Raw genomic sequence first — 23,089 nt, 5'->3', positions numbered from 1 at the left:
AAGAGAATGACAAAAACAAACATAAAACAAGAAACAATATGGCAATATGTACATACCTATCAATAATTATATTGAATTTAAATGGACTAAACACTCCAACCAAAACATATAGGGTGACAGAATGAATAAAAAATAAAGACCCATCCATATGCTGCCTACAAAAGACTTTTTTTTTTTCAGAAGACTATTTTTGGACTTAAAGACACATGCAGATTGAAAATGAAGGCTTGAGAAAATATTTATCACGCAAATGGAAGTGAAAAAAGAGCAAGGGTAACAATATACATATCAAACAAAATAGACTTTAAAACAAAGATTGTAGTGAGACAAAGAAAAACACTATATAGTCTTAAAGGGGACAATCCAACAAAAAGATATAATGATTATAAGTATGTATGTGACCAACATGGGAGCAGCCAAATACATAAAACAATAACAAACTAAAAGGAAGTAATCTATAGTGTACAATAATAGGGGACTTTAACACCCACTTATATCAACAGATAGATAATTTAAACAAAAAATCAACTAGGCAACAGCAGCTTTGAATGACACATTGGATCAGATGGATTTAATACATATATTCAGAACATTCCATCCTAAAACTGGAATACACATTCTTTTCAAATGTACATGGAACTTCTAGAAAATACATCATATTAGGCCACAAAACATGTCTCAACGACTTCAAAAAGACTGAGGTCATATCTTTCCAATCACAACACTTTAAGAGTAGAACTACAAGAAAAAAATCTGCAGAGAACACACATACATGAAAGTTAAATGACATGCTACTAAACATTGAATGAGTCAACCATAAAATCAAAGAAGAAATGAAAAAGTCCACAGAGACAAACAAAAATGAAACACAATGATCCAAAACCTTTGGGATGCAACAAAAGTGTCTCAGAGAAGGAAGTATATGGCAATACAGGCCTACCTCAAGGAGCAAGAAAAGTTTCAAACAACCTAACTTTATACCTAAAAGAGTTGAAAAAGAAAAACAAACAAAACCCCAAACCAGCAGAAGGAAGGAAGTAATAAAGATTAGAGCAGAAATAAATGATACAGAAACTAAAAAAAAAAAAAAGAAAGAAAATCAATGAAACCAGAGTGTGTTCTTTGAAAATATAAACAAAATTAATAAAATTTTAGCCAGATTCACTAAAAAAAAAGATTTTTTAAAAAAAGATATCAATAAAATCAGAAATGAAAGAGTAGAAATAACAACTGACACCACAGAAATACAAAGGATCGTAAAAAGAATATTATGAAAAATGTATATGCCAACAATTGAACAAGCTAGAAGAAATGGATAAATTCCTAGAAACATACACATACCAAGACCAAATCAGGAAGAAACAGAAAAGTTGAACAGATCCATTACTAGCATAAAATTGAATCAGTAATCAAAAAACTCCCAACAACAAAGTCCAGGACCAGATAGCTTCACATGTAAATTCTACCAAACACTTACAACGGGGGTGGGGGTGAAGAGAGTTAATACCTATTCTTCTCAAATTATTCTAAAAATAGAAAGAAAAGAAAGAAGAGCTACCACATTCATTCTATGAGGCCAGCATTGGCCTAATTCCTAAATTAGATAAAAATACTACAAAAAAAAAAAAAAAAAAAAACTATAGACCAATCCCTCTGATGAACACATATGTAAAAATCCTTAAGAAACTATTAGTAAACCAAATCTAACAATAAATTTAATCTATTTAACAATCCAATTTATAATCGCATCAAAAAGAATAAAATGCCTAGGAATAAACTTAACCAAGGAGGTGAAAGGCCTGTTCTCTGGAAACTATACAACACTGATGAAAGAAATGGAGGACGGCATAAATAAATGGAAAATAATTCCATAATCATGGTTTTGAAGAATTAATATTGTTTAAAAGTCTGTAGTAACCAAATAGCCAAAGCAATTTTGAAAAAGAACAAAATTAGAGGTAGCCTAATCCCAAATTTCAGAATATACCACAGAGCTATCGTAATCAAAGCAATGTGGCACTGGCACAAAAATAGTGACATAGATCAATGGAACAGAACAGAGAGCCCAGAAATAAACCCACGATATCTGGTCAATTAACCTTTAACAAAGGAGGCAAGAAAAAAAATAATAAAAGGAGGCAAGAATACCCAATAGGAACAAGTCAATCTCTTCAACAAATGGTATTGGAAAAACTAAACAGTAACACGCAAAAGAATGAAACTGGACCACTTTCTCACACCACACACAAAAATAAACTCAAAATGGATTAAAGACCTAAATGTGGGAAACTTGAAACCATAAAAATCCTAGAAGAGAGCACAGGCAATAATTTCTCTGACATCAGCCATAGCAACATCTTTCTAGATATTTCCCTTAGAGGCAAGGGAAACAAAAGCACAAATGAACTATTGGGGCTATATCAAAATAAAAATCATCTGCAGAGTGAAGGAAACAATCAGCAACTAAAATACAAACTACTAAACATGAGAAGATATTTGCACATGACATATTCAATAAAGGATTAGTGTCCAAAATATATAAAGAACTTAGACAACTGAACACAAAGAAATCCCCAAATAATCTAATTTAAAAATGGTCAGAAGACATGAACAGACACTTTTCCAATGAAGACACCCAGATGGCCAAGAGACATGAAAAGATACTCAACATCACTCGTCATCAGGGAAATGCAAATCAAAACCACAATGAGATATCACCTCACACCTGTCAGAGTGGCTAAAATCAACAGTACAAAAAATAAGGGTTGGCAAGGATGTGGAGAAAAAGGATCCTTGAATGCTGCTGGTGGGAATGCAAACTGGTGTCGCCACTGTGGAAAACAGTGTGGAGGGTCCTCAAAAATCAGCCAAGATATGGAAGCAGTCCAAGTGTCCATCGATAGATGAATGGATAAACGTGATACGTAAAAAAAAAAAAAAAAAAGTGATATGTATATATGTGTGCACCTGCACAAAGACAATGGAATATTCTGCCAAAAAAAGATTGAAATCTTACCATTTGCAACAACATGGATGGAGCTAGAGAGTATAATACTAAGCGAAATAAATCAGTGAGAGAAAGACAAATACCATAGAGTCTCACTCATATGTAGAATTTAAGAAACAAAACAAACGAGTAAAGGAAAAAACAAAAAGGAGTGAGACAAACCAAGAAACAGACTCTTAACTACGGAGAACACACTAATGGTTGCTGGGGGGAAGGGGGATAGATGAAGTAGGTGATGGGGATGAAGGAGAGCATTTGTCATGATGGAAAAAAAATGAAATTCAATTAAAAAAGGAAAACTTCAAAATGAGAAAAGTATGTGGTGGTATAATAGAGAACTAATTTTTTTTTCTTCTCCATTTTGTATTTACCTCTAATAAGCATTACATTTAAAAGCAAAAATATATCAACTTTTTTTTTCTTTACTAAAAATTGTGAAACTGTTAAAAGGAAATGTATAGTTTGTGTTTCTCTATATGTTCAGTGATTTGCTTTGTTGGGGTCAAGTTTTATTTGCTGCATAAAATATTAAACGTGACTCCACAATTATGTGGGAAAATGAATCAAGGCTTAGTTTTTGGATTACCATTTATGACAATATCCTTTCTTTTCTGAGTGGGGTTAAACTAAATAAAAATGAAGAGAAAGAGGAAAGGTATTTGAGGTCAGAGACCTAGGGTGTGTCAGCTAGTATTTGTACATATTTCAGATCTCATTTTTAGAAGCTTTAGGGGGTTTTCTGGGTATGAAAACTTGGTCAGACCCCGACTTGTCCAAGCAGAGGAGGCCTGTGAGGAGGAAATCATTGGGGGAAATCATTGGGGTCATCTGTAACTGCCCCTGCCCCTGCCCCCCAGCTAGGGCGCCGCTCAGGGAAATGCCCATCTGGACTGCACCCACCTGCAGATGCTTATGCTCTTCCACATGGCAAATTCACAGGATTCCAACTCCTCCCTTCATCTAATAATTCTTACAATTATCATGAGTAGTGTTTTTACCTCAATAGTTAGCAGTTGCCGGTCATGTCGTTTCAAGAAATCCTTTAATTTATTTAATGGGATGATAAATTCTAAGCACAATCCTTGCAAAAATTTTCATTTGCTGAAGTGACACTTGCGAGCCAGCTAATATTTAAAAGAGCAAAAAAGAAGGAAGAGACTTGTCGATCCACTGAAATTTTAACATTAGTAGAGGATTTTAGGAAGACATTTGGGCAGAATTAAGGATCCGTGGTAAAAATCAGATAGTTTTATATAAGAATTGAAACTGATTACTTTTTGTGTATCTGTCAGTCACTTCATCCTGCCTCTTGCTTAGAACAGTCACAAAATTACACAAAGAACAAAGAATAGGTATTTTTCCACTTACTTACTTTTGCAACCCAGGTGAAAATTTTTTTGCACATTTTTCCTTTTATTGAGACATATTTGATACATAGCATTACACCGAAACACACTTCATGAGCTGAAGTGTGAATCACCCTTCGTCTACATCTTATTTATCTATTTCTTCCCCCAGCTGTGATAATTTCTGGACCATAAAGAACGCTTCTAAACCAACAGCACTGCCATCCGGTTATCTGCTCATCTTGTGGCTCTGGCCACAGCAGACCCAAAGTCCTACCTTTGATGGGTAAGTGGACAGTCCCACAGTCCCTGAAGGTAGTAATAGACTTCCATGCTTACCAACTCTATTTTTTTAAACTGTTTCAAATTCTGCAAACAAAATAAAAATAATACAAATTTTTAAGACCTTCATGTGTTTGGCGTGATGACCCCACTCTGTTTCAAATTCTGCAAACAAAATAAAAATAATACAAATTTTTAAGACCTTCATGTGTTTGGCGTGATGACCCCACTCTGTTTCAAATTCTGCAAACAAAATAAAAATAATACAAATTTTTAAGACCTTCATGTGTTTGGCATGATGACCCCACTCTGTCTGCTCCCCAATATTCCCAGAGTGACGTCAATGTCATTTGGTGATAGATGCCTCCACCGTCATAGCGCCTGGGATTCCAGGTCCCCTGCTCATGAGACAGGGGGTGTTTATTGTTTTACCCACCATACCGTCATGGGGTGGTTCTGTATGGCACTGGCCAGTTTGAAATGAGGATGGTGGCTCGTCCTGACCACACGGGGGATCGTTTCACAACAACAAGAGGGGATTCATGACACAAAAAGAAAGCTTGATGCCAAGACATTAACTTGGCTTCATTACTAGCCCCAGAGAAAATGTTTTTATTCAAATAGTAAATATGACATGTAATAAGAAAACACATTTGGATACATGAGTGAAGATTTATAAATATCATATAGAAACACAAAGGAAAAAATACATTTTAAAACTTTTCCAAACGCGCCTACTTAAATATACCCTATTTTATTTCAAGACTTTTTGGTTGTGTGGAAGCTCATGTATCTCTGTGTAATCAACTGATTTCAATACATATTCGAGTAAATTTTTTTATCAGGCTGTTAACTTTTGGGGTTAACTCTTCTGGGTCAGATCCGGAAACTGATCTTATTTGTTACTGTTGACATAATGTTGAGTTTCTGTTTGTTCATCATTTACTTAGTCTAAAATGAGGTATTTAAAAAAATAATAATGAGGTATTTTATTATTATTTATATCACAGTAGCTCAAAATTGTTTAGGAATGGAGTTTTGTCTTTGTTTTTACTTTTAATTTCCAAGCATTTGTTGTTTTTTTTAATTCTAAGCTTATTTTCTAGATTTTTTTTTTACATTGGGTGTTTAGTATCAACTCTACTGTTAGAAAACATGAATAATTTAGTAGTAATATAATTCAGAATTGCTCTATCCCTAATTTTTAAGTCCTCTTGATCTAGTAAAAGCAGACAAAACAAATTTAAAGTTTTATGTTATTATGTTTTCTCTGGTTTTTTTTTTTATACATTTGGATGAGGTCACTCATTTACTGCTGTAGTCAAGAACTCTTTATTTAACATGAAATTACATCTAGCTCTCTTTGAGGAAAGGAAAAAAACCGGCAATAGATCAATATAAATTCCTGCTTTATAGCATATCTGTTCTATTAGGAAAAGCAAGGGAAAATGACTACATAAAATGCAAATTCTTTAAAAGTAAGGAGACATGCATTAGGAAAAAATAAAACAGAGAGGGAAGTGGGGGGGATAAAGAAGAGAGTGTTGCTATCCTAAATCAGGTGCTGAAGAAAACAGTGGCACAAACCTGGATATTTAGTAGATTCTTTTTTAATGAAAAGTGAGAAAGCAGAAGGCAACTATTGTGGTGATGAAATTGCAAGAAACAGGAAAACAACAGCCGAGCCCCTAGTAACCACCTCCAGCACCCAATTAAAAGACTCTCTGAGTTAATAATACACACCTTCATTTTCCTTTCCTTCTTCTTTCCTTCTCCTTCTCTCCCTCTCTCCTTGGCTGACTTCCTTCCTTCCTTCCTTCCTTCCTTCCTTCCTTCCTTCCTTCCTTCCTTCTTTCCTTCCTCCTTTTTCTCTCTCTCTCATCTTCTTGATTTTGTTTCCCTTAAACTTTCAAGGTACTTCTCATATCCAGCCAATGAAAGGAATCGCTAATGTGTGCCAAATTCACCCGGAAGCTGAAGGTTTCACTTAAATTCCACATTAAAAAAATTAAAAGAGAAGAGAACTGCCGACATTTTCACTGTCCTGGGCACCAGGGACCTTGTCTCCTGCATACACCTGAGCAGAAGAAGGAAGTTCTGTTTTCTGAAAAGAAACCAACAAACTTCAGGATCAGGGAAACCAGACATAGTTGAAAGTAACCAAAAGTGGGGGGATTGAGTAAAAACCTGAATTCTAAATAGTAAGATGCCTCATTTGCATGTAGATTACCCTTTACCAAATGAAATAGTGCATTTCCCCATAACTCACATGCTTAAAGAGTTTATGAGAGTGTATCTACACATTACTGATAGAAGAGCAAAACAAAAAGCAGTCTCTTACTTAGATATTTAATTTCTGTGTCATCTGTGAGTCACATATGTTTGTTATATATCCAGATATGTAGATATGGGATTTATGGTTGGCTTTTTATATCCAGATATTTCCATCACAAAGAAACATTTTGTAGTAATTCCTTGATGTTCTGGTAGTTTCCAAAATACATTATTATGAAACAGAAATATTTCATAATAGGAGGTACATGGACTCACATATGCCCACTCAAACCCAAGATGCGAATATTTGAGATTATTAATATTATTAATATTATTGTTTAATTATTATGATTATTTAATACTATAATTAAAAATTCTATAAAATTAAATAAATTCTTTTTTTATATTTATTTATTTATTTATGATAGACATAGAGAGAGAGAGAGGCAGAGGAGGAGGGAGAAGCAGGCTCCACTCTGGGAGCCCAATGCGGCACTCGATTCCAGGACTCCAGGATCGTGCCCTGGGCCAAAGGCAGGCGCCAAACCGTTGAGCCACCCAGGGATCCCCTAAAATTAAATAAATTCTATAAAAAATTCTATAAAAAGTATTGTTTAATTCTATAATTATAATTCTAATAATCATTAATAATCATTTAATTATTAAATATTTGACTAGAATATCAATATTAGACCTGAAATCTTAGTGGTCTTTTCATTGCCCTCTGAGATGGAATACCCTAAAAACAGGTGGGTGTGGGAGCATACGACATATACACAAATTTCAAGCGTTTATTCTCTTAATCACATATTCACTTTCTCCCAACAGAAGCATCTAATAAGTGGCAAGTCTGAAATTCTCAAGTTTCAATTCCAAACTCAGAGCTTTCCCCTCAAAAGGGGAGAAAAGAAAAAAAGAAGAGAAGAAAAAAAAAAAAGTCTGGCTAGAGAAGCAAATACTTGAACTAATAGCTACTGTTTCCTCATCAAACATTAATATCCTACCTTCTCCTGACTGCCTTAAAAGGACTCTCAGCAACAAATTCTATAAAATTCTAAGGTTTTCATTAAAATGTTTGTTTAGATATGTGTTGTTTTCGGAATATCTTTTTTTCTGCCTGTGATGACTGCTTGTGACTCTAACGAACATTCCTCCTTGTTGTTTCTGAGAAGCCAGCCTCTTTGTGTTCGGTGAGCTCTTTTATGTTTCTTAATTAAAAATGTGCAGAGATAAAGGACAGTTGCACTAATTGTGCCTGGCAGCTGGCCTACCTTGCAACGACCCCTCTCTCTTCCTCCCTCTACTTCTTTGTTGAGGCAAAGTTGGCCCGGGAAAGGGAGGCAGCTCTGCCCAGCTCCAGATGGTGACAAAAACCATGACAGACTCAAGGTTTAGGACTCTGTTCCTGAGAACCCACATTGTACCACTGTAAGCAGGTGGCAAATAATGGGTGCCCCCTCCCCCCCGTTGCAGCACTGTTTTGAATATAGCAGCTGTTCACACAAATCTACTTTATTCTCTTCTGCAACATCTTTTAAAGTTCAAGGTTTAAAAAAATTAGTAGAAATCTCAATTTTCTTCAGGGGTACATTGCTTTTTGTACCTTAACTCGTACAGAAAGAAATACAGTATCTATCTGAATATGAATAAAATCATTGTGGTTATATTCTTGCTAATAATCACAGATATTTAAGCTGTTGGACACATCTCTGCTTCAAAACATATTAGAAATATATTATGTTTAAGGAATTAGTCCAAAATTGCTTCTTGACTGAAAAGTGAGTTATTATAGCTTATAAGCATGATTTCCTAGAGAGGGATCAAAATGTATTTAAACTACCAGAAGAAGAAAAAAAACTACCAGAAGACTGCTTTAGGCTCCTTTGAAACTATTTATTCACCACCTCTATTTTGTATATGCAATACTTTGACTAAAATAAAATCCCTAATATTACATAATGCATGACATGTAAAGTAAAATGACTGAAACCTAGTTCTGTAAAAAACTGGTTGGATTTCAGTTACGCACTCGTCACTGCACAGGGCTCTGTCCTCCGGAGGAAACAAGCGTTAGAAGAAGGTAACATGTGGTAACAGTCCTTACAGGTCTGCACCACGCTACTCCATGAAAAAGCTGGAGAACCACAGCAAACAGCCATGCAGAAAATATATTTTGGTTTGTGAGTGAGACACCTCAAGCAAACCAGCCCTAAGCAGACAGTTACACCAACTCCTGTAATTGCCACGTCTGTGAGCACAAGATGAGTCCATGTTTCCTTTCTCACGTCACAGCCACGTCTTGGCTTTCTCCGGGCCCTCTGTCCTCCCTTTGCCCAGCTTTCTTCTTTCTCTAGTTCCCTTGTGATGTATCCAGATGCCCACATCTTTCTCCAACTATCCCTCTCATCCTGTCTTCTACCTCTGTCTTCAGTATCTTCTGTATCTTTCTCCAACTACCTCACTCATCCTCTGTCTTCTACCTCTGTCTTCTGTATCTTTCTCAAACTATTTTTCTCTTATTCCAATATATTTTTTTTGCCCCCTGTCCCCCAAGAGTTACCTAGGACAGAGTAACAAAAAAGGAAAAGTAACACAAACTTAAAGATCAAAATTTAACGCTTTGGGGATATAGGTAGTGCAATGCAGATTTGACAACTCTAAAACCCCGGAGGCCAAGCCTCAATCCCTCTTTCTGCTAGTGGAGAAAGCACCCTGAGCCACACAGATTCTCTCCTTCAACATAACTTGTGGTTTGAGGTGGCTGCTAGAGTCCTGGCCATTATAAATGTGTCCCAAGACAGAAGAAAGTGAGGCAGTGGTATAGAGGAGGGATCTATATCAGAAAAGTGTCCTCCTTCAAAAAGCATTCTGTAAAGGCTTTCTCAGATAGTCTTCTACTGGGTAGAGTGGGGTCAGCCAATCTCCTCTACATCTATTAAGGGATGAAGAAATGAGGGGAATTAATGGAGGCAGCTGGACGTTTCTGCCCCTCACTGTCATCTTTTATTCCATCTCTGTAACAAAAAGCATGTGTCAACCACTGGTCTACAACACAGAGGTAGTTCTAGAAATATCCACTGAATATTTCTATAGTTTAATCATTTTCTCCTTAATGTCTTAAATTAGTTAGCTTTAGAGCTGCAACTGTTATCCAACGTCAGTGCTAAATTCAAGAGAAACTCTTCTTGATGTTTTGTTGCATTTATCTTATAAAATATCTCTGGGAGCCAGACTCTAAGTGACTGGACTACAGCCAGGAATGGGGAGTTCACGGTGGGGTCGTCTGCCATGGGGAACACCTGAAAGTCATCTGTCTACCTTCTGTCCAAAGGGCAAACTGCGAATCCAAAAGGGATGCAGGCTTCTGTTCTTTGTGCTGCTATGGTAAGAAATCGAGTAGCAATACTGACATTGATAAGCAATGCAAGAAATTAACAACAGCCGTCACTTATTAAGTACTTAAGTGCCAGGCATCGTGTTAGACATTTTAGTTAGTGTGACTCTCTAAGACTGTTGGGCATACTTAGTAGAAGAGATCTCTGCATCAGCATCTCCTAGATAACACACATTCCAGGCTCCACCTAAAACCTACTCCTTTGGAATTTCCCCAGCATGTAAGCTCCCATTTAGTAAACCCCCGGAGATATTCTAATGTTCAACCAAATTTGAGAACCACTGAACTAGATTGAAAGCTTCTTTTCAATAACCAGCAACAATTTCAGAGAGAATGGATAATACCATAATACCCAGAGCAGAGCTACACAACAAAGTACTGAAATGTCTGCAATTAGGAGAGATTGATGGGGGGATGCCTGGTTAGCTCAGTAACGAGACTCTTGATCTTGGGGGTATAAGTTCAAGCCCCACATTGGGTGTAGAGATTACTTAAAAATAAAACCTTAAAGAATGCCTGGGTGGCTCTGTCAGTTAAGTATCCAACTCTTGATCTCAGGGTAGTGAGTTCAAGCCCCACGTTGGGCTCCCTGCTAGGCATGAAACCTACTTAAAATTAAAAGCAAATTTAATAAAATATTTTTAAAAAGGAGAGATTTATGAATTTTCAACCTTGGAATTTATAAGATCTGAAGCTTTAAATAGTGCTAGTGTGTACATTTGCTAGGGCTTGAGTCCTATATCAAGTTGGCTCAGTAAGCCATGTATGGTTCTTATTACAGACCCTGCATTCAGTGATTCTCAAATAATCCTCTGTGGTTATTAACGTTCCAAGTTGAAAAACTAGTATAGTTGTCAAATCAGATTAACCAGATGGGTTACTGCAATAAGGTAATGGTGTCTAGACTGGACAGATCCGGTTGTCAAGACATTTAACAGATGCTTCTTTGTCAAAAACAAAAACAAACAAAAAAAAGGTTATTATAGTCTATGTATCATAGTCCCTTTTATTTTTTTTTATTTATTTTTTATTTTTTTATGATAGTCACAGAGAGAGAGAGAGAGAGAGAGAGGCAGAGACACAGGCAGAGGGAGAAGCAGGCTCCATGCACCGGGAGCCTGATGTGGGATTCGATCCCGGGTCTCCAGGATCGCGCCCTGGGCCAAAGGCAGGCGCCAAACCGCTACGCCACCCAGGGATCCCATCATAGTCCCTTTTAGATAAATTCTAAATAATTCTTCCAAAAAAATTAGAGGATGTGAATAAGTCAGAAAAGAATTCCCCAAAACACAAATTTCTCAGAAAGATGTTTTCTCTCTCTTTTTTAAAGATTTTATTTATTTATCTGACAGAAAGGAAGAGAGAGCACAAGCAGGGAGGGAAGGGACAGAGGTAAGGAACAGACTCCCCTCTGAGCAGGGAGCCGAATGCACATCTTGACCCCAGGACCCTGAGGTCATGACTTGAGCCAAAGGCAGACACTTCACCAGCTGAGCCCCCAAGGTGCCCCCAAAAGACATTTTCTTAATATATATGTGTATATATATATATATATACACCAACACATGTACATGATTTCTGTGGTGGTAGGTAGGATTATTCACAAATATTCTGGTTCTTCTCCTTCTGGTCACACGGCACAATTGAACTGCTCTTCATGCAACTCTCTGGCCAACGAAAATATGAGCAGGAGAGTCTTGTGTCACTACCAAAGGGAAGCTTTAAGAACCGTTGCATCTCGACTATGGAAATACAGATTATACATGCAACTCTATTTTCTTTTGCCCTGACACCACCTGGAATGTTTCAGGAGATGGTTTTTACATCCTGGGTGCTGACATGAAGAGGACATGGGGCAAAGCTCCCAGCCAGCCCATGATGGACATGCTATGTGGACGAGAAATAAATCCTTCATCACCCTAAGCCCCTAGGATAGAGGGTTGCAAAAAAAATAAAATAAAATAAAATAAAAAGTAAATTAAATTAGATAGATAGATAGATAGATACCAAAACAAAAAGGATGTGGGGGTTGCTCATTGTCACAGCATCACCTAATTTATCTTGCCTGGCTCATTTGCACGTCAAAGGTCTCGTGCCTTTCCTTAACATGTATACCATGACCAAAATGGCTCTCTTCACATCCAACAATAATTTAAGCCTAATTACAGAAAAAGAAATTGCACCTATTGCAATAACAATCTACTAAGAAAACTCAAGTTTTTCTGTGCATAGAATTCCTTAACAACCACGAAATGTAGCGTCAAGCTTTCAGTAGTGAATGTTGGTGAGCTACGTGGGAGGAGCAGAGGGCAAGTTAGCCTTTGCAACAACACAAAACAATGGTTTTCAGATGTGTGAAGAGAAAGGGCAGACCTCCAGCACACAATCAATAACTAGTGGCAGCAAAGGCACCATCGTGTGTGTCCAGGTGAAAAACAAATTGCTCCTTTATTGACAGCCACTCTTGGCTGTGACCTGTCTGAATGATTTAAGGAAACCACAGGGCTTCAAAATTAGCAGAGAAGCGCACTCATCTCAGAAGGAAAATCTGTGATGTTACTAATATTTTTCTCTTAAAAAAAGGAAGGGGGTTATGAACACACCTGATAATCAAGTCTCTCTTCACATCAGGTTGATTCACACGTTATAAACCTCTCTGGAAATTACTGGCCTGGAAGGGTCTCTGCAGTTTTTCCCTATTTCTGCCCAACGACTCTTTTGACGTAAGATTAACTGTGATAGTCGGTTAATTTTGCTTCACTTTTCTTTCAACTTTATTTCTCCAACTTTTAGAAGCATTTTCCTGTTATTTTAGAAGCTTCGGGGGTGCCGACAAGTGGAGTTTGCTCATAATGGCATAAAGACTGGGAGCAAGGGTACCCTTTTTTAAAATTCAGGTCACATGAATTTACCAGTTTCCTTTAAATGGTCTATGAAAATTCACACTGCAGCACCACGCACGCTGTCTGGCACAAAACAGGCCGTCTGCTCTTCCCAATATGCAAACAAAATGCATCCTGTCTTAACTCATAATGTGCTGTTGCAAGCTTTGATGTAAAGCACAGCCAGTCTTGATATAAATTACAAACATTAAAAAAAAATCATTTAGGGGGCACAGCCCTCGTGTCCCCTTGTTTTCAGGTGTCAGATCACATTTCTCCCACAAACATGATCTATGGTCAAATTCCATCACAATGAGAGATTTCTTGAGATCCTTTTTTGTTGTTGTTGTTGTTAAAAAATATTTATGAGAGAAAGAGAGAGAATAGTGGGAGCCACAGGCAGAGTCAGAGGGAGAAGCAGAGTCACCACTGAGCAGCGATCCCAGCTAGGAACTCAGTCCCAGGACCTTGAGATCATGATCTGAGCCAAAGGTAGACGCTGCACCTACTGCGCCACCCAGGAGCCCCTTCTTAAGATGTCCTTCTAAGCCACACTCTTGCCTCCCACAGAACATTGAACTAAATCTGATTAAATGTGTCTTCTTCCAAAACTTCTTTTTTAGGCAAAATAACCTTGTGATTTTATTAAAACCACGTATTGTGCCAATTATGATTTATTGCAGTCCAGACTAATGATATGAAAAGTCCCATAAGAAGTTTGCCAACAAAGCCCACGTAATGCTTACTTTTTTATCAAGCAGAGTGAGTAGAACTTTAACTGTACCTACTTTTCCAATCTACACACAGAAAAAAGAGGTTTCCAAAAAAAAAAAAAAGATTTCCCCCAAAGAGAATTGAATAAGACAGCACCAGATACCATAACACATGCCATTTACTCATTCAAAAATTTTATGCAGAAGAAGAAAATACACAGATCTAGATGGCATCAGACTCTGGATTCAAACCCTGGCTGTTGTACTAAGTAGCTATGCCTACAGGTAAGCACTAAACCTACATAAGCCTCAGTGAAATTGTGAATAGTTATGCTCCACAGCTATTCTAAGAACAAAAAGGAACAATGTACGTAAGCCTCCTGCCCCTGAGCCTAACACAAGCTTAAAGTCAATGAAAGCCAGTTCCTGGGGTGGACTTCTTGACTTGTGCTGACCAATACCCTGCTCCTTTCCCTCCAAGAGATTGGAAAGTGTACTTTCTAGCCCCATTGCAGCTAGACAGCACCATATGGCTTGTTAGAAGCAACGTACTATGAACAAAACTGTCAGCCAAAGTGAAAAAAACTAAAACAAAGAACTCACTACATTTCTCATAGTAAGGTGGTCAGATTAAGCAATGTCATCGCCCCCAGCTCCTTGAGTCACTGAGCCACCCTCCGCACAAAACCAACAGAGGTGAGAAGTAAATGTGCATCGTGGGAAGTAGGAATGGGTATCAGCAGTGGGACGTTGCCACGAACACACTGTGGCCTACATAGCCCTGGATAAGGAAGAGAGGGAAGATGGGAAAAACAACTGCAACTGGGGGATGCAGTGAGGGACAATGTCCCCAAAGGTAAATCAGGAGGCCAGCCATGTCGCTAGTGGACTTGAAGACAGGAGAAAAGCCGATGGTAGTAGCATCTATCTGGCAAGAAATGAGTGAGGTTACCAATAAATTCATGAAATGACAGGCAGGACTGAATGGGAATCGAGAACAGTGTGCTTCTGCCTGGAGAAGCAGCCTGTGCCAGGTAAACCCTCCCATCGAACACAGGCCCAGGTCCTCAGACCTATCGGAGGAGGAGACAATGCCTCATGATGAGCCCAGCAGACCTTCTGTCTGCTTCGTTCTACTACACAGTGAATGCAAAGACACCACCTCCTAGCATTTTCCACTGAGATGCTGGGAGAAGAGGGGTGACAACTAAAAAGCACCCAAGCAAAGCTGAGTTTTAACAGTTTCATCACAGACTTGGGAGAAAAATAATGCATTCACGAGAAGTCACACTGTTGTCATGATGTCATCTGGTCATGTAGATATGGGGTGGCCCGGGCAGGATATTCCAGCCACCCAAAGGTTACTTCCCAAGGGCCATTCCTGAAAACAGGACTTCGTGTGGAATGGACAGACTCCGAGGAACCCTGGTCTGCTCTTAATCTCTTCCTGTGTAATTGGGAAAACAAAAAATTGAAATTGAGATGGTCCCCAAAGATGATGGATTCAGATAATTAGCACAGATTTTCAGTGGGGGCCCCAGAATGGCCATGTTACGAAGACTTCTGGCCACCCAGAGATGCCACATCCTTACGTCCAGAACTTCTGACCATGTTCAGTTACACGGAAAAGAGTAATTGAGGATGCGAGTGGAAATTGGTTTGCTAGTCAGTTGACCTTTGGGAGACATTATGCCTCATTATCCAGATGGGTCCACTATCATCACAAGGGTCCTTCCAAGTGACAGAGGCAGAAGAAGGAGTCTCAGAGATGGAAAAAGCCATGTGATGAAACAAGCAAAGTCTGGAGCAATGTATTTACAGGACTTAAAGATGAAAACCATTGAAGATGGACCATGAGCCAAGGAATGAGGACAGCCTCTAGAAGCTGGAAAAAGCAAGAAAATGGTTTCTCCTCTAGAAGTTCCAAAAGATGCATAGTCCCACAAAGTCTTGGTTTTAGCCAAGTGAGACTCACTTCAGATAGTTTTTTTCTAGAGCTGTAAGATCATTCATTTGTGTTGTTTTAAGCCATTAAGCCTGTGCTACTTTGTTTCAGTAATCACAGAAAATATAGTCTACCTCATGGGATGTTAAGGACATAAACCCTTTTCTCTTTCTTTCCTCATTATTTTATTTTATTTTATTTTATTTTATTTTATTTTATTTTATTTTATTTAGTTCTTTCTTTTCTAATAAAATGTATTGACTAGGTTCAATGCTTTATTGGTTTGTGACCACGACCATTGTAAGAGATAATGTTATAGGAGTCAAGCCACAAGTAAGGTTTAATAATCCCAAATCTGTATGCACATGACATGGCCTCAAACATAAAAAAAACTGATACAATCTAAAAGGAGACAAATTCACAATTAATGCACATCATACTCTTTCATTAGTAATCAACAGAGCTAATCAACAAGTTATGTTGATGCTGAACGATATTGTAGGCAAGTCTTGAAAAGGCTTAACAGACTGATATAAAAACTTTTAAACTCTCTGATCATACTGTAAATATGCTAAATATCCACAGATGTTTGGAAGTTAAATGACTAACAAAAAACTCAGAGGTAAAATGAGAAATTAAAATTAAAAACAGGGATCCCTGGGTGGCGCAGCGGTTTGGCGCCTGCCTTTAGCCCAGGGTGCGATCCTGGAGACTCGGGATCGAATCCCACATCGGGCTCCCGGTGCCTGGAGCCTGCTTCTCCCTCCTCCTGTGTCTCTGCCTCTCTCTCTCTCTCTCTGTGACTATCATAAATAAATAAAAATTTAAAAAAAAGAAAAAATAAAATTAAAAACATAAAAAAAACCAAAATATTATGTATAAAATTGTGTAGGAAGCAGCTAAAGCCCTCTTGTATGGGAGCTAATAGCATTCAATGTACATGTTAGAAAATTAAGTTAAAAATACAATTAAATATCCATTTCCAGGAGTTAGAATGATAACAGTAAATCCAAAAGCAAAGAATTAGTAAGAATAAGTAAAAACATGAAATAATTGAATATAAAATACACATGGAGACTCTATAGTCTATCAGAAATCAAAGGCAATTTGGGTGGATTAACAAATAACTGGGAAACTTCCTATTTACATCTTTTTATTTCTATCTCTTTTAATAATGCAAAGGGAATATTAGCTATTTTATTGTGTAGAAATTAGATTTCCTCAACTAATATGTTTGTGTTCTAACAAGTTAATTGTCAAAAATCTTTTTTTTTTAATTGTTAGTCTGTGGAGGATAAGGATATAAATTATGATGACAAAAGACTCCCAGTTGCAAATAATTTCTTCCCATGAGGTTTTGTTGTCTTGGCCATGGTATTTATTATCATTATACATCAGTTTTGTCATCTACATAGTGAAAAATTCTACTTTAAATCTTGAGTTTATTACGAGGAATAGATGTAAAATCACATAGTGCCTGGCATAGGTAAACATTCAGCACTTGGTAACTACTACTGTTCTTATTCTAGGATTGGCTTTTTGTCTCAAATTTCAAAGTCCTAAAGCCTACAACAGGGCAGCTAAAGGATGTCACAGAACTGTATTTATTCAGACCACAAATCATATAACATCATGCATCAGATTTTTCTTTTTAAATCTTCTCACAAAAGTCAAAGGTAATTTTATTTGAACTATTCTCATTTCTTTTTATGCCCAGAGGAGTCAATAAGGACAGAGAACTACACATTTTCTTTTTTAAGAGAAAGAACGCAAAAATACTGGTTGTCTCCCATTACATTAACATTAAACATCTTCATGCAGTGAGATGTGCTTAAATCTTATCAGCTTGTTTTCCTTCCTCCTTGACATATTTTGAGAGTCCTACTAACGTCAGAGGCAAAATTTGAATTGTCAAATTAACACTTAATGCTGTCAAACGTTAACCAGAAATACACCTCGAGTGCTTTGCTATCATCAAGAATCCACTGAAGAGGAAACAGATCTCAGAGATGGGAAGAAAAATTTTTATGTGATTCTACAGAGGTTATGCTCAGTAGGGAGACAAAATGTATTTGCTGCTTCAATGAGCCAGTTTAAATTCACCAGTCTTGATGGAGGTGAATGAGCTCGAAAAATGTTTTCTTAGGCTTTTTCCCCTTTCATGGTTTGTGGCTGCTTTATTTTCTGGCCATATTCTTAGGTGAAACGTTCAGGAGTTAGAATTATACCATATGTTTATGAACATATGGTATAATTGTTGGATTTTCGGAGAGATTATATAGGTGCTTAGGTGAATGGGAAAGTAGGATTTACCTCAAATCAACCAGCCAATGCATTAAGAAAAAATGAACCCAGATATATTCAATCTAGGAACTAGACCATGAGGCGGAATAACAGATTTGAGGAAAGTAATATGTCTTTTAGACGAGAAAGGGAGATTCCCCACAATGTGCAACATTCTCTCAAGCTTCATGTTTATGTAAGGAAGGGGAATCATTATTCAGAGTTTTCAGAGGACGAGTCACAGAGATATAGCAGACCTTGCATAAGACTGTGTATTCTAGTACCTGGAATAGGATCTATTTTTGTTGGTTTCCAGTCCTCTGACACTCACTAGGGCACCATGAAATCTCCACACTTGAAGATTCCCATTTTCAAGGCACAAGTCAAGTTCATATTAGTTAGTGGGATATTGTTTTTTGAGATACAACACCAATAACTCTTGCTATAAAAGTTAGGTCATAATTGGACCATTATCTACAACAAGAAGCTTTGGCATTTAGACTTTTCTTTTTCTTGTCCACAAATAACCCTGTATTTTTCACAGGAACAAAGTTGGAGAAGTAACACATGGAAAATTACAGACTGTACTATTGTTCCGTATAGCAGGGCCTGCCCCCAGCTCTGACATGTAGCCCTTCCTTCCTCCAGCCAGAAAGTGTAATAGGCAAGAAAGTGACTAAGCGCAAATTGTGAAATTTTAAGAATTTTCATGTTGTTGCTTTCTGCTCTATTACTCTTAACTTCTCCTACGCCCTATGTCACTCCCTAAGAATCCAATTTCCTCACACTGTTGGCAGGTAGATTTCTTATTAAGGGTCCCCTAAACCTGACCTGTCTCACAACATCACATGCTCCAAAGTTACATCTCTTACTTCTTTTCCAAAACACTATTTATTACACACACACACACACACACACACAAATCTAAATTAGATATCAAGAAAAACATCTGATTAAACTAAGTCACCCTAAACAAAAAAAAAACTTTCTTGTAAGACAACTAATTTCCCTAAATGTCTTAACCTTTCAAAATACATTCTCCTTTTAATTACAATGATTTTTAGATCATATCAATTTCAACAATAAGATTTTTGGTAACCGATTGTATTTTTAAACCAGAGATTTTCAAGTCTTTTTTTCTTACTTTAAAGAATATTTCCTTGAAGCCTCTGGATGTGTGTGCTATTGTAGGCCTCCATTTGAAATCAGTGTGGTACGTCCAGAGACATCTGTTTCCAGCTAGGACAAAGTAAAAGAGACTACCCTTGCCCTCCTACCAGAAACAGCCAAATAACTAGATAAAATATACAAAACACTGTTTTTGATCCTTGACAAAAGGCAGATGATGGCGGTGCCTGGAAGAAACAGGTGAGATAATACAACTGCTCTAGTTTACTGTCCTAAGAGGGGTTTGAGGCCATGTCATAGTGGGAGGAAGCGGACCCAGGCAGAGATAAGCAGACTGAGGCTGAGGACATGCTGTCACTAAGGCAGACAGAGTTCTAAAACCAAAGTGCCAGGGAGGGAGTATGTACAAGAAGCACAGAGTATTTCCCTTGATAATTCCATTAAGAACTGAAGAGGGCATGTGTGTACAGAAACTACCAGAGACTGGGGACAGTGCACAGTAGGAAAAGGTGGCTGAGCACAGTGCTTGTTCCCACACTGATGCATCCCACAGTTCAGCGAGAGCTGGGCAGAGCTCACAGAAGCCTCTTGCCTTAGCATGGGAGATAGCCCCAGGATCAGCACTGCTCTGTACTCCTAACAAATGTTAGAAGCAAGACTCGCATGATCAAACCACTTCCAAGAAGCTTATCTTCATCCAGCACAAGTTCAAGAATATTTGCAGAAAAACAAAAATATCCAAAGTGGTAAAATTTATAATGTCCGAGATCCAATTAAAAATTACCAGGAATGAAAAAAATGGCACATAATAATCAGGAAAAAAGTCAATCAACTGTAACTAAATAAGGACTGACAAAGATATTAGAATTTGCAGAAGAGGATATTAAAACTGTTATTAACACTGTATTCTAAATGCTCATAAATTTAAGAAGAAAGGTGCAGAAGTTACCAAAATACCCAAATCAAATACAAAGAATTGAAATCTACAATGTCTGAAATAAAAAAATATACTCTATGGGAGATTAGACATTACAGTTTAAAAGAGCAGTGAATTTCAAGGTAGAGCAATAGAAACTGTACAAGTAGAACATATAAATTTTTAAAAACAGAAAAAAGAAAAGAATGTCAGTGCTCTACAGGATCACTTCAAGCCGTGAATATACTTGGGAATCGGAATCCTTAAAGGAGACAAAAGGCAGAGAGAGACAAATTACTTGAAGAAATAATGTCTGGAAATGCTCCAAATTCAGGGAAAGCTATATAAATCAACACATCAATACACTCAACAATATCAAAGCAAAAGCACACTAAAAATGACACCAAGGCACATCATAATCAAATTCCTCAAAAAAATAAAGACAAAATTCTTAAAGCAGTCAGAAAAATAAAAAACTTGTTACTTATGATAAAATATAAAGATGACAGCAGATGTCTTATCTGAAAAAAAATGCTAGTAAAAAACAATACTTTTAAAGCATAGAAAGAATAAAGCCATCATCCTAGATATATCAATCCAGTGAAAATATCTCTGAAAAAAAAGTTAGTAAAGACATTTTCACATACATAACACCTGAAGAAATTAATCATCAGAAGACACAGTACAGGAACATTAAAGAAGTTTCTTCAAAAAGCAAGAAAATGATTCCACATTGAACCGTGGACACACACAAAGGGACAAAGAGAAACAGTAGTGGTAATACATGGATAAATACGTGAATTTTATTTTGTTTAAATATATTGAAAGGTTAATGCACTGTTTAATAAAAGCAATTACAATATATGGGTGGAAAAAATGTGTATATGTAAGACATAGGACAAAAATAACATATTATGTATGACCAAAACTGTAAAAATTCAGAAGAAAATAAATGGACAGTCCCGCCATAAACTTCTTAGACTATAAGTGGTAAAACATTACTTGAATGTTGACTGTGATAATTTAAACATGCTGAAATAATAAGATTCCTAAAATAACACACAAAAATATAGAGAACAAGTAAGCAAAGGAATGAAGTGGAAGAAAAAATACTGAATGGAAACATGGAAAAGAGAAAGAACAAGCAGAACAAATACAAAACAAATAATATAGTAAATTGACAATAGCAATGCTAGTGGTCTAAGCATTCTACTTAAAGGACAGAAATTGTCAGATTTCATTAATTCTATATGCTGACAACAAGAAACCCAAGTTAAATATAAACACATAAATAAATGTAAAGTAAAAGGATGTACGAACCTACAGTTATAAAATAAATAAGTCATGGAGATGTAATGTACATCATGGCAACTATAGTTAATAATGTTTTCCATATATGAAATTTCTGAGAGTTGATTTTTTTAAGAGAGTTGATTTTAAAAGTTCTCATCACAAGAAAAAATTGTGTAACTATGCATGGTGGATGTTAATGAGACCTTTGGTGGTCATTTTGCAATATAAACAAATACCAAACCATTATGTTGTACACCTGAAACTGATGCTGTATGTCAATTATACTTCATTAAAATAAAAGAATCAATAACCTGAATAGTCCTGGATCTACTAAATGAATTGAATCAGTAACTTAACACCTCCCCACAAAGAAAACGACAGACCAGACAGATGCACTGCTGAATTCTACCAAGGTTTAAAAGAGAAATCATACCAATTCTATGTAACCTCATCCAAAATACAGAGAAGAAGGGATAAGACCTTATTCATTCCATGAAGTCAACATTATCCTGAAGCCAAAACCAGACAAACCTATTAGAAGAAAAGAGAATCCAAGAAGATTCTCAGGTCCTTTGTGGGATATCCTCTACCTGGGACAAATGCCACTTTGTTTTAATGTATTATCATTTTTATACAGTTTCAATTTGCTCTACTAAAATTTCATAAAATTCATAAAAATCTCAAAATTTCAAATAAATTTCAAATAAAAATATCTGTTGATGACATACTGGTCTTTAGTTCCATTTTCTAGAAAATTTTATGTCTTTTTTTATATCAGTGCACCTTTCCTATTATTTTCTTGTCTTATTACATTAGCTACAACTTCCAGTATGGTGTTGAAAAGGAGTGGTCAGAAGGGACATCTGTGCTCTATAATTTGATAACTTGTTTTGTTATGCCTTTTCTATAAGGCTAGATCAGCCTTATTTCTAGATTTAATGTATTTTCTGAGATGTCTAGTGAATGCTTCCAGTATCATAAATTTGTCTCCAGTCTTTCTGCAGTGGTAACTTAAGCATCTCCCAGCCCTGTGCAAGAGTCACAACTCCCCTGTTGTTTTTATTTCCCTGGTAGCTGTACTTTCTCAGAGTGTTTTGGTTTTGTTTTTTTCAGAAGCCTCTTGGATTCTGACTTTCCTTATGTACAGCTCAGTATTTGAACACAGAATCAAGGGAACTCCTATGAGGATAAATAAACCATGGTAATTCTAGGCAATGTAATATTATCCATGCTAAGAAGAAATGAACTATCAACCATTAGAAGACACAGAGAAATCTTAAATGCATATTACTAAATGAAGGAATCTGATTTGAAAAAAACAATTTACTATATGACTCCAATTATTTAATACCAAAATGGAAAAACTATGGAGATAGTAAAAAAAAATAATAATAAAAAATAAAAAATAAAAAATAAAAAAAATCAGTGGGTTCCAGAGGTTAAAGGGAAGGGAGATATAAATAGGCAGAATATAAGGGATTTTTAGAGCAGTGAAAATATTCTGAATGACACTATAGTGGTGAATACATGTCGCTATACATTTGTTTAAACTCCGAATGTACAATACTAAGAGGGAACCCTAATGTAAACCATGGATTGGAGTGATAAAGATGTTCCAATGTAGGT

The 23,089-nt window shown here is 36.7% G+C and overlaps 1 long non-coding RNA gene across 5 annotated transcripts in view; it reads left to right on the top strand.

Moving 5' to 3' along the window:
- Nucleotides 1–23,089, top strand: part of LOC144299343 (uncharacterized) — a 209,112-nt gene that overhangs the window by 6,356 nt on the left and 179,667 nt on the right. For 2 of the 5 annotated variants that reach the window (XR_013366055.1, XR_013366053.1), the window contains exon 3: nucleotides 4,526–4,639. This is a non-coding gene — a long non-coding RNA (uncharacterized LOC144299343). The other 3 variants (XR_013366054.1, XR_013366057.1, XR_013366056.1) reach the window with 3 other exon arrangements.

The sequence above is a fragment of the Canis aureus genome, chromosome 27, assembly GCF_053574225.1.
Source record: "Canis aureus isolate CA01 chromosome 27, VMU_Caureus_v.1.0, whole genome shotgun sequence".
NCBI lineage: Eukaryota > Metazoa > Chordata > Mammalia > Carnivora > Canidae > Canis > Canis aureus.
Note: the sequence above shows the minus strand (reverse complement) of the source record. Positions and strands in the feature narration are given on the sequence as shown.